This window comes from Callorhinchus milii, unplaced genomic scaffold (assembly GCF_018977255.1).
Source record: "Callorhinchus milii isolate IMCB2004 unplaced genomic scaffold, IMCB_Cmil_1.0 Scaffold8, whole genome shotgun sequence".
Classification (NCBI taxonomy): Eukaryota; Metazoa; Chordata; class Chondrichthyes; order Chimaeriformes; family Callorhinchidae; genus Callorhinchus; species Callorhinchus milii.
In genome coordinates this window covers 19262041-19270562 of record NW_024704749.1, presented here as the reverse complement: position 1 = coordinate 19270562, position 8522 = coordinate 19262041, and positions in this window count along the sequence as shown.

Here is an 8522-nt window from a genome sequence, read left to right as displayed (position 1 = left end):
AGAATAGTTATTTTTTGCAGGAGGTTAATATTTTGTTAACCAGGTATTTTGCTGAGCCATTTCTGAATACAACAACAACAAATAGTCTTATTAACAGTCCCAGTGGCACCAAAGATGATAGGAACGATATTTAGTTTATATTGACACATACATCCGCAATTTATTATTATTTATTATTACTATTATTATAATAATCCTTTCATTTGATATAGCGTCTCATCACATCTTCAAGACGTCTCAAAGCGCTTCACAAAAAATACCGTAAAGTGTAGTGACTGTTTATTTAATGGGTGAAACACGGCAGCCAACTGCGCACAGCAGTGTCCCACAAACAGTTGTGGATTGAGTGACCGCTCCTGTCGCAGCTCCACAACACATGTGCATCATTCCTGCCAATAATGAAGGAATTTCTCTGATCTCCACATGGTCGACATCTGACATCCCCCAGCGCTGAGCTGCTCATACACCAGCCCAGCGCTCACTCCCTGATTCTATTCTGGTACACTGTCCCTGACTGCTTCCCGTGTCACATCAGGTTAGCACAGCCCAACAGTGCACCCTAACCCAGCACAGCCCAACACAGTGCACCCTAACCCAGCACAGCCCAACACAGTGCACCCTAACCCAGCACAGCCCAACACAGTGCACCCTAACCCAGCACAGCCCAACACAGTGCACCCTAACCCAGCACAGCCCAACACAGTGCACCCTAACCCAGCACAGCCCAACACAGTGCACCCTAACCCGCACAGCCCAACACAGCAGAGCCCGAACCAAAAGTGTAGGAGTCAGGGGGTGGGAATGGTAGGGTATCAGAGATTGTGGGTGGGGGGTTAGTTTATGGGACCACAGGAGAACAGAGATATAGTGGAGCCAGGACCAGGTCAGTAGTCAGAGCGAGGTTTGTGCAGTGATGGGGACTGGGGGCAGGGGGCTCAGCACTGACCAAAGCTACCGCTCCATCACTCCCTGTTCCACCACCTCAAACCACACCACGCCCTGCAGAATCCCCTAATCTTCCCGGACTCCTTCTCACTCCCTCCCTCCCTCTTTCTCTCTCTCTCCTCCCTTTATCTCCCTCTCCCTCCCTCTCTCCTCCAGCTCCATTGGCATATGTTTCGCCCACAAAATATGCAGTTGGTTCACTTTACAGTGTATCCTGTGCAGCGCTTTCAGATGTCTCCAAAATTTGATAAGGCTCTGTATCAAATGCAAGGATTACTATTATTATTATCATTATCACCTCACTCTCTCTCTCCTGCCCCCTATTTCTCTCTCCTCCCTTTATCTCCCTCTCACTCTCTCTCTCTCTCTCTCTCTTTTGTATCTCAGGGTAGTGCTCCTGGGCTCTCTGTGTGCCCTGTCTCAGTGCCATGACATGGGAGCTGAGAGCACAGATTGTGGGACCCTCTGGAGTGTCAGGCACTGCAGGTTTGGCTCACAGCCTCCCTCCCTCCCGCAGCAAGTCCTGCTTTCCATCCCGATCCAAACAATAGGCTTTCATCATTCTGTGCTCAGGACCGCCGGTGTTTTATGTCCAGATGTGACGAGGCTACACAGTTGGAAGTCTCGCGCCCGGAACCCCGACTTCTCTGGCAGCGACCCAGCGCTAGCATAGTGCAGCCCCCAGCGACATGTCACTGGCCTCCTCCCTCCCCACCAGCCCACACCCCCACCACAACATCGCCAGCCACACTCACTGACTCATCTTCAAACCACTCACAGAATTTAAGAGCTGTGCCTGTCCGTGCTGACTCCCCGTGACAGCTCTCCCCTGCCCCTAGCCCCTCTCCCCTGCCCCTAGCCCCTCTCTCCTGCCACTTGCCCTTCTTGCCTGCCCCAAGTCCTTCTCCCTTGCCCCTCACTGTGTTGTTTTCAATGATGTTCTTAATCTGACGCCCAGTGGTGGGGGAGCGTTGCAATGTCGGAAGTGCCGTCCTTCAGATGAGATGCTAAACTGAGGCCCGTTCAGCCTGTTCAGGTGGACGTTAAAGATCACTCACTCCATGGCTGTTTGTGGGACAATGCTGTGTGCAAACTGGCTTCTGCATTCGCCTACAAATGCACTGTTACGTCACAACACAGTAAAATCCTGTGAAACGCTTTGGAACGTCCTCCCAACCTGAAGGGTGCTACACCAAATGCAAAGATTATTATTAATTAGTAGTATAATCCAGCAATGTACCGTTGTAGAGCATCACACAGAGTTACTTTGAGATGTAGTCACTCGGCCTCCAACGCCTGGCTTACAGCGGGGGGCAAGGAATGTGAGATATTTAGGGATGTGGGAGGAACATCAGCCAAACAGTGGGATAAACTGCGGTTGGATCTCAATTGCTCCCATTCTAGCCTCCAAGTCAGTAGGTTGTGATTCATTGTCGGAGGAGCTATCCTTTGGTAGAGATGTTAAACCGAGGCCCTGTCTGTGCCTGTTTAGGTGAACGTTAAAGAACCCGCAATGCTGTTGGAAAAAAAGAAGGGAGTTTCTCTCTGCTCGTGTCCTGCCCGATAATCTCCCAGATTAGTCTCTCATCTGTTTGTGGGACATCACTGTGTGCAAATTGGCCGGCGTGTTTGGCTACAGAAAAATGTTTGGTCAGCCAGGTGTCTGACACATGAGGAGATTCATCACCATGAATGCTTAAAGAGTATCCAAACCGAACTGAGAATTCCATGCATCCCACCTACACATGGAGATTCCAGAGATAGACTGGTGAAATGGGATGAGCACTCTCTCCCTGGACAGACACGAGTGCGCACTCCATTCCAACATTATGAGAGAAAAGCACACAGTCACTACACTTTACAGCAAATCCTACAGTAAATACAGTGAAGCTCTTCGAGACGGACCCCCTGACATGAAAGGCGTTATGTTGTGGTGGAAGTAAATGCGGAAGCTAAGTTGCGCCAGCAACACTCAAACCCCACCCCCACCCAACGCTGAGATCAACAGCTAATCCGTGGATTTATTCTGTGGATTGGGACAGGGAATGGGGGTGGGGGCAGCGGAGGGGAGGAAGGAATATGGGGCAGGACAAGACTACAGACAATGCCGTCTCTCTGTGTGAGTGTGAGAGGCTGTGTTTGTTGGGAGCTCAGGCTTGTCTCCCTCAACACTGTCCAGCCTGTGTCAAAACTCCGATCACGCACAGTCCATCAGCTGAAACCAAATCCGATTATTTCCATCTGTCTCGACGTGGAGAGCCTCGGAGTTGCTAAAGTCTGGGTCTTCGCAAGCCCTGCAGCTCTGCTCTCTTTATTCTCTGTGAAAGCTCCAGGAAGCTCTGTGTTGAAGTGGTCGCTGAAAGATGTTCCGTATTAAGTGTTTGTGGGAGGAGTGACTGGAACGCGGCGCAGACTGGGCTGGAGCTGAGCGATCAGCTCAAGGCAATCCTCTCCGTAAAGACGGCTATTGTTCTCAGCTCGTTATTAACAGTCGGTCGTGAATAAATTTGTTTTTTGTCTTATTTTGTTCGTTCCCCATTCCTGTCTTCTATTAGCCAGATTCCAGGCTCGACCCTTCCTCTCTCCCTCCTTCCCACATCCCCGCACCCCTCCCCCACCTGCCCACCAGCCCCCCCCCCAACACCACAAACTCCACTCACAAGGGCCGAGGCTCAAAATGTCTCTCATACATTTGGAGACCTTTACTGCGCCCAAGGAGGCCATTCAGCATATTGTTACTCTGCCGTCTCTCTGTTTCTTCAAAGCCCTCCACGGCTTTGCTCCTCCCTACCTCTGTGTCCTACTAACTCCAGACCAGCCTGTCCGCTCCCTCCGCTCAGAGGTATATTTGTAAGTGAACAGAGCACCCATTTTGTGCACAGTTTACCCTCACCCACAAAAAACAGTCGCTGCAATTTTACAGGATATCCCGTGAAGCACTTTGGGACGTCCCCCTCACACTCTGATGCTCCCGTACTTCTCTCTCTCTGTCTCTATCTCTCTCATCTGTTGTGGTGGATGTTAAGGATCCTCCAGTGCGATTCAAAAAGAGAATGGAGTTTCTCTCTCCCTCCCGGTGTCCTGGCCAACAATCCCCAGATAAAATCAGTCACTCACCTCATGGCTGTTTTGCAGGATGCTGCTGTGCGTAAATTGGCTGCTGTGTTTGCCAGCACAATACACAGTCACTACACTTTACAGTAAATCCTCTGAAGCGCTTCGGGACTTTCAACAATGTGATAAGGCGCTGTATCGAACTTAAGTATCATTGTTAAGATGGGAGAGGCTACAGCATTCCTCTCGATAGCTGAGAGGATGGCGAGGAACCTGATCATGGTGTTTAAGATAATGACAGGACACTGCCCAAGTGACCACTGTTCCTGTGTGAGCCTTGGCAGTGAGGGTCAGCAGTCACTGGCCTGTAAAGGGCGCTTTCACAGCCAAGCCTGACCTCCCCGCCCGCGCACACAACCAACCAGTAGAGGGTGTTGTAGAGGGACCAGGTGCAGGAAGCATGGCTGATTTCCCCCTCCCTAACCCTGGGAACCCTGGGACCAATTTAGTCTGAGACCCTGGCTGAGCCCAGCAAACTCAGGGCGGACTGGGACTCGATCCACAAACTCCTGGTCTATGAGCTACTGCTTTATCCCTACTTTCTCCTGCCCACAGACGGTGACTGCAGAGTGACCGACACCTGGACAGGAAGTCGTCACAGGAGGGTGGGATATTGGAGTGAAAACATCCTCACGGCCCGTGTCCAGACCTGGGGACACCAGTGGAGGGTGGGGGGAGGGCGGAGGTGGGTGGAGGGTCTGGCATCGGGAGAAATATGTGGCAGGTTTCAAGGCAGTTGACACGTTTCGAACATTCTCCTGGGTTGGTGGTTTGTTGATATCCCACAAAGCTCTCAGTCCTCTGATTAGATGTTGTGTAATTGGGCGACAACCAATTTACATCCAAACCCGAGCGTTGGGAATATATTTCGATTTGAGAAGCCGGAGAGTGTGGATGTTTTTACAGACCTGTGTTGGTGGTGTGCAATGAGTGTGTACAATGAGTGTGTGTGTGTGTGTGCAATGAGTGTGTACAGGGAGTGTGTGTGTGTGTGCGCAATGAGTGTGTACAATGTGTGTGTGTGTGTGTGTGCAATGAGTGTGCAGTGAGTGTGCACGTGCAGTGAGTGAGTGTGCAATGAGTGTGGGTGTGCAGTGAGTGTGCGTGTGCAGTGAGTGTGCGTGTGCAGTGAGTGTGCGTGCGCAGTGGGTGCATGCAGTGAGCGTGCAGTGAGTGAGTTTGTGCAGTGAGTGTGCGCGTGCGGTGAGCGAGTGTGCAGTGAGTGTGCGCGTGCGGTGAGCGAGTGTGTGCAGCGAGTGTGCGTTGCTGGTGTGCAGTGAGAGTGCTGTTGGCTGACAGTCAGCTCTGCTCTATTACTAACTGCAGCTCGAATGCCTCCCGTCTCCTGAGAGCGTTACCTCAGCCTCTCATCTGCTCGTACATCATTGCCTCAGTCTGGCACCGCGGCCAGAGCTCCGTGTAAAGTGCTGAGAGATTTACTCTGCCTGTACACAGCACCGGCCTCTACACCACCGCACTGGGTGTGAGTCTGACCCGAGATAGCACCGCCTGGCACTGTGTGTCTGTGTTGTGTGTGTAGGTGTGTGTGCGTGTGCGTGTGCCTGACCCAGTATAGCACGGCCGATGAGCCAGACTGGCTGCACTATCTTGCAGTAAGTACCCTGGAATAGCATGGACCTGCCTGGCTCAGGAACCAAACGTGTCAACGTGGAGTCAGTTCAGCAACAAGGAGACCGCCCCCACTTCCCTCCCTCCCCTTCCTGGAGGATAGTCACCAGTTGCCGTTTGGACATGTGGCAACAGCAACAACAACAACAAATTGCATTTACACAGCGCCTTTCGCGTCAGGAGGACGTCCCCAAGTGCGGAACAGTCAAGGGTTTGCACCCAAGCTGGGGATCGGATTCAGGACGTGGGGAGCCAAAGGTGGGGCGTGGGGGTGGAAGGATGACCGACAGCATGGGTCGAAGAGGGAAGTCTTGAGATGGACCCTGAAGGAGTGAGGATGGAGGATCTTGAACTGGATCCTCCATGGGGTGTGATGGGGAGCCAGTGGAGTCGGGCGAGGATGGGGGTGACAGGAGATTAGTGCGGGAGACCGGTTAAAAAAAACCCAACCATTTGGGATGGGTAATTCTGAGCTGATTGTGATAGACGGCAAGAGAGAGAGAGAGCGACACACACACACCACACACACACAGAAACACCCTCCTCCCCAGTCAAGCAGAGGTTCGAGCCATCACAAGGTGGGTGGCGGGCGACTGACATACGACATAAGCAGCCCCCACCCACGCTGCTCGCCTCGACAGTCTGTCACCCATCTGGTGTCACAGGGCACGAGTTTAGATGTGAGACGTCAGGGTGGCTGTTGGGCTGGGGTTAATGGGGACCAGGTGCAGGGGGTTTATTTGTGAATGAGGTTAGGGTTTGTGCAGTCTGGGGAGGAGGCTGTCTCTCTCTCTGTGTCTCCGTGCCTCACTCTCAGCTCGCGGTTACTCACCCGGAACAGCTTTTTATCACCGGTTTCCGCCCGGCAGAGAGATCAGAGCATGGCATTGTGAGACAGACTGTACCCAGGGCCCTGCTCTCTGTTACTCTCTGTTACTTTAAACCCTGGAACACTCTCCCTCGATCCCTCTGCCCCCTTGCCCCCCTCCTTCCCTATTCTTCAGGTCGCGCCTGAAGGCCTTCCCGTTTGACCGTGCCTACGGTCACCTCCCCCCCGGCTCAGCGTCGTGCTCCGCTACCGTCAAGCGCTCTGGGACGCTTAACCGGTGTGAGGGGGCGCTGTACAAATGCAAGTTGTTGTTGCTGTCATACTGCGTCACTGTCACGTTCTATTACTGTCGCGCACTCTGTTACTGGCACATTCTGTCGTTGTCGGACACACTATTACGATCAGACTCTCTGTTACTGTCACACACTGTTACTGTGGCGCACACTGTCAAAACAACGTCAGAATTGAGCCAACCTTCCGCGACGGTCTCCTGGAATCATACAGTATTACAGCAAAGAAGGAGGCCATTCGGCCCATCTTGCTTTTCGGAAGAGCTACCCCTCCCCCAGTCTTTCCCCACATCTTTGCAAATTTTTCCTCTTCAATTACCTCTCCAATTCCCTTTTGAAAGTTGTTCTTGAGTCTGTTTCCACCGATCCTTTCAGCCTCTCGTCCGGTTCCTGGGCCAGGTGTGTCCTCAGTATTCCAGGGCACTCACTGCTGATTACAGCCCGGCCCGGCCCGGCCCATCAACAAGACCCGGAAGGGCAGACCAGTCACTGGGGTCAGGGAGTCATCCCACTCAACTCCTGTTAATTCTGCCAGCCAAAGCCCTAACGAGTAGGGTGGTCTAGACTGGACCAGCAGCGGGAAAGCTGGCCAGACAGTGATATCAATAGGCAAGCTATGCTCTTTTGGTTGGTTCAACTCCAGGCAGTTAAGGCTGGAGTTGATCCTCTCTGGAATTAGGGAAGTCCCTCCGGGGAGAGAGTGCGCATTCCATTCCGGACAGAAGGAAATTTTCATGGATAAGTGATATTGCTATGTGGAATTCACTGTCTGGTTTGGAGGTTTATGAGCACGGTGACAAGGTTTGCTGGCGTGTCAGACACCCGGTGACCAGAAAACATTGCTGACATGGTCTCAAGAGCTTTGGTCTCCCAGCGCATCAGACGTGGGAGTCCCGGCCCAGCCCAGCGGCCCAGCCCAGCGGCCCAGCCCAGCGGCCCATCTCTGCTCGCAATTGAAGACTGCGTGAAACCATGGACATGTCATTATTACCGAATAGTCTCAGTCCACTTCACAGCACGGGTTAGAACGCAGGATAAACGACGCCGCCCGGCTGCGCTCCCTGGTCGGTGCCAATAACAGCAACGACAACTTGCGTTGACAAGCGCGCCCCTCGGGCAGAGCGCGAGGAACTTGAACTCGTGACAGCGCGGGTTAGAGACGAGAGCGAAGCTCCCTCTGCACTGCCCCGTCCACGCTTTCCGGCCAGTCGCTGGCCCAGTCAGCAAGTGGCCGGGGCAGGTCGAGGACTTGGGTGTGCCGTGGCCGCCACCTGGTGGTCACCATCAGGACGTGCCTGGCTGCGGGGATTTGGCAGCGATGTTGCCGGGACACCTGGTGCTAATCAGCTCGGTTTGGCCGCGTTTAAGCGAAGAGCAGATGACAAGAGTACGACATTAATGCACCCCGGCGGCAAAACATTCCAGCGTTAACCTCGTCGTGTCCGTTCCCTTCACCGTAATTCTCACGTTCCCTGCCTACGCTGTCGACGCTGTCGAGCCACTGGCCCGTGCGTGGAGGGCGAGTTGTTTTTGGAGGTGGTTAGCTGATGGCAGTCAGGGCCGAGATCAACCACTCAGCACAGAGCGGAGATCAAACACAGCAACGCAGAAGAAAAATCCATGATCTTTGACCGCTTCAAACCCCACGCTCTCTCGGGACTCCAGCCCACACATTCCATCTCCAGAATGGGCCCGAGATCTCAGTCAAAGTAACC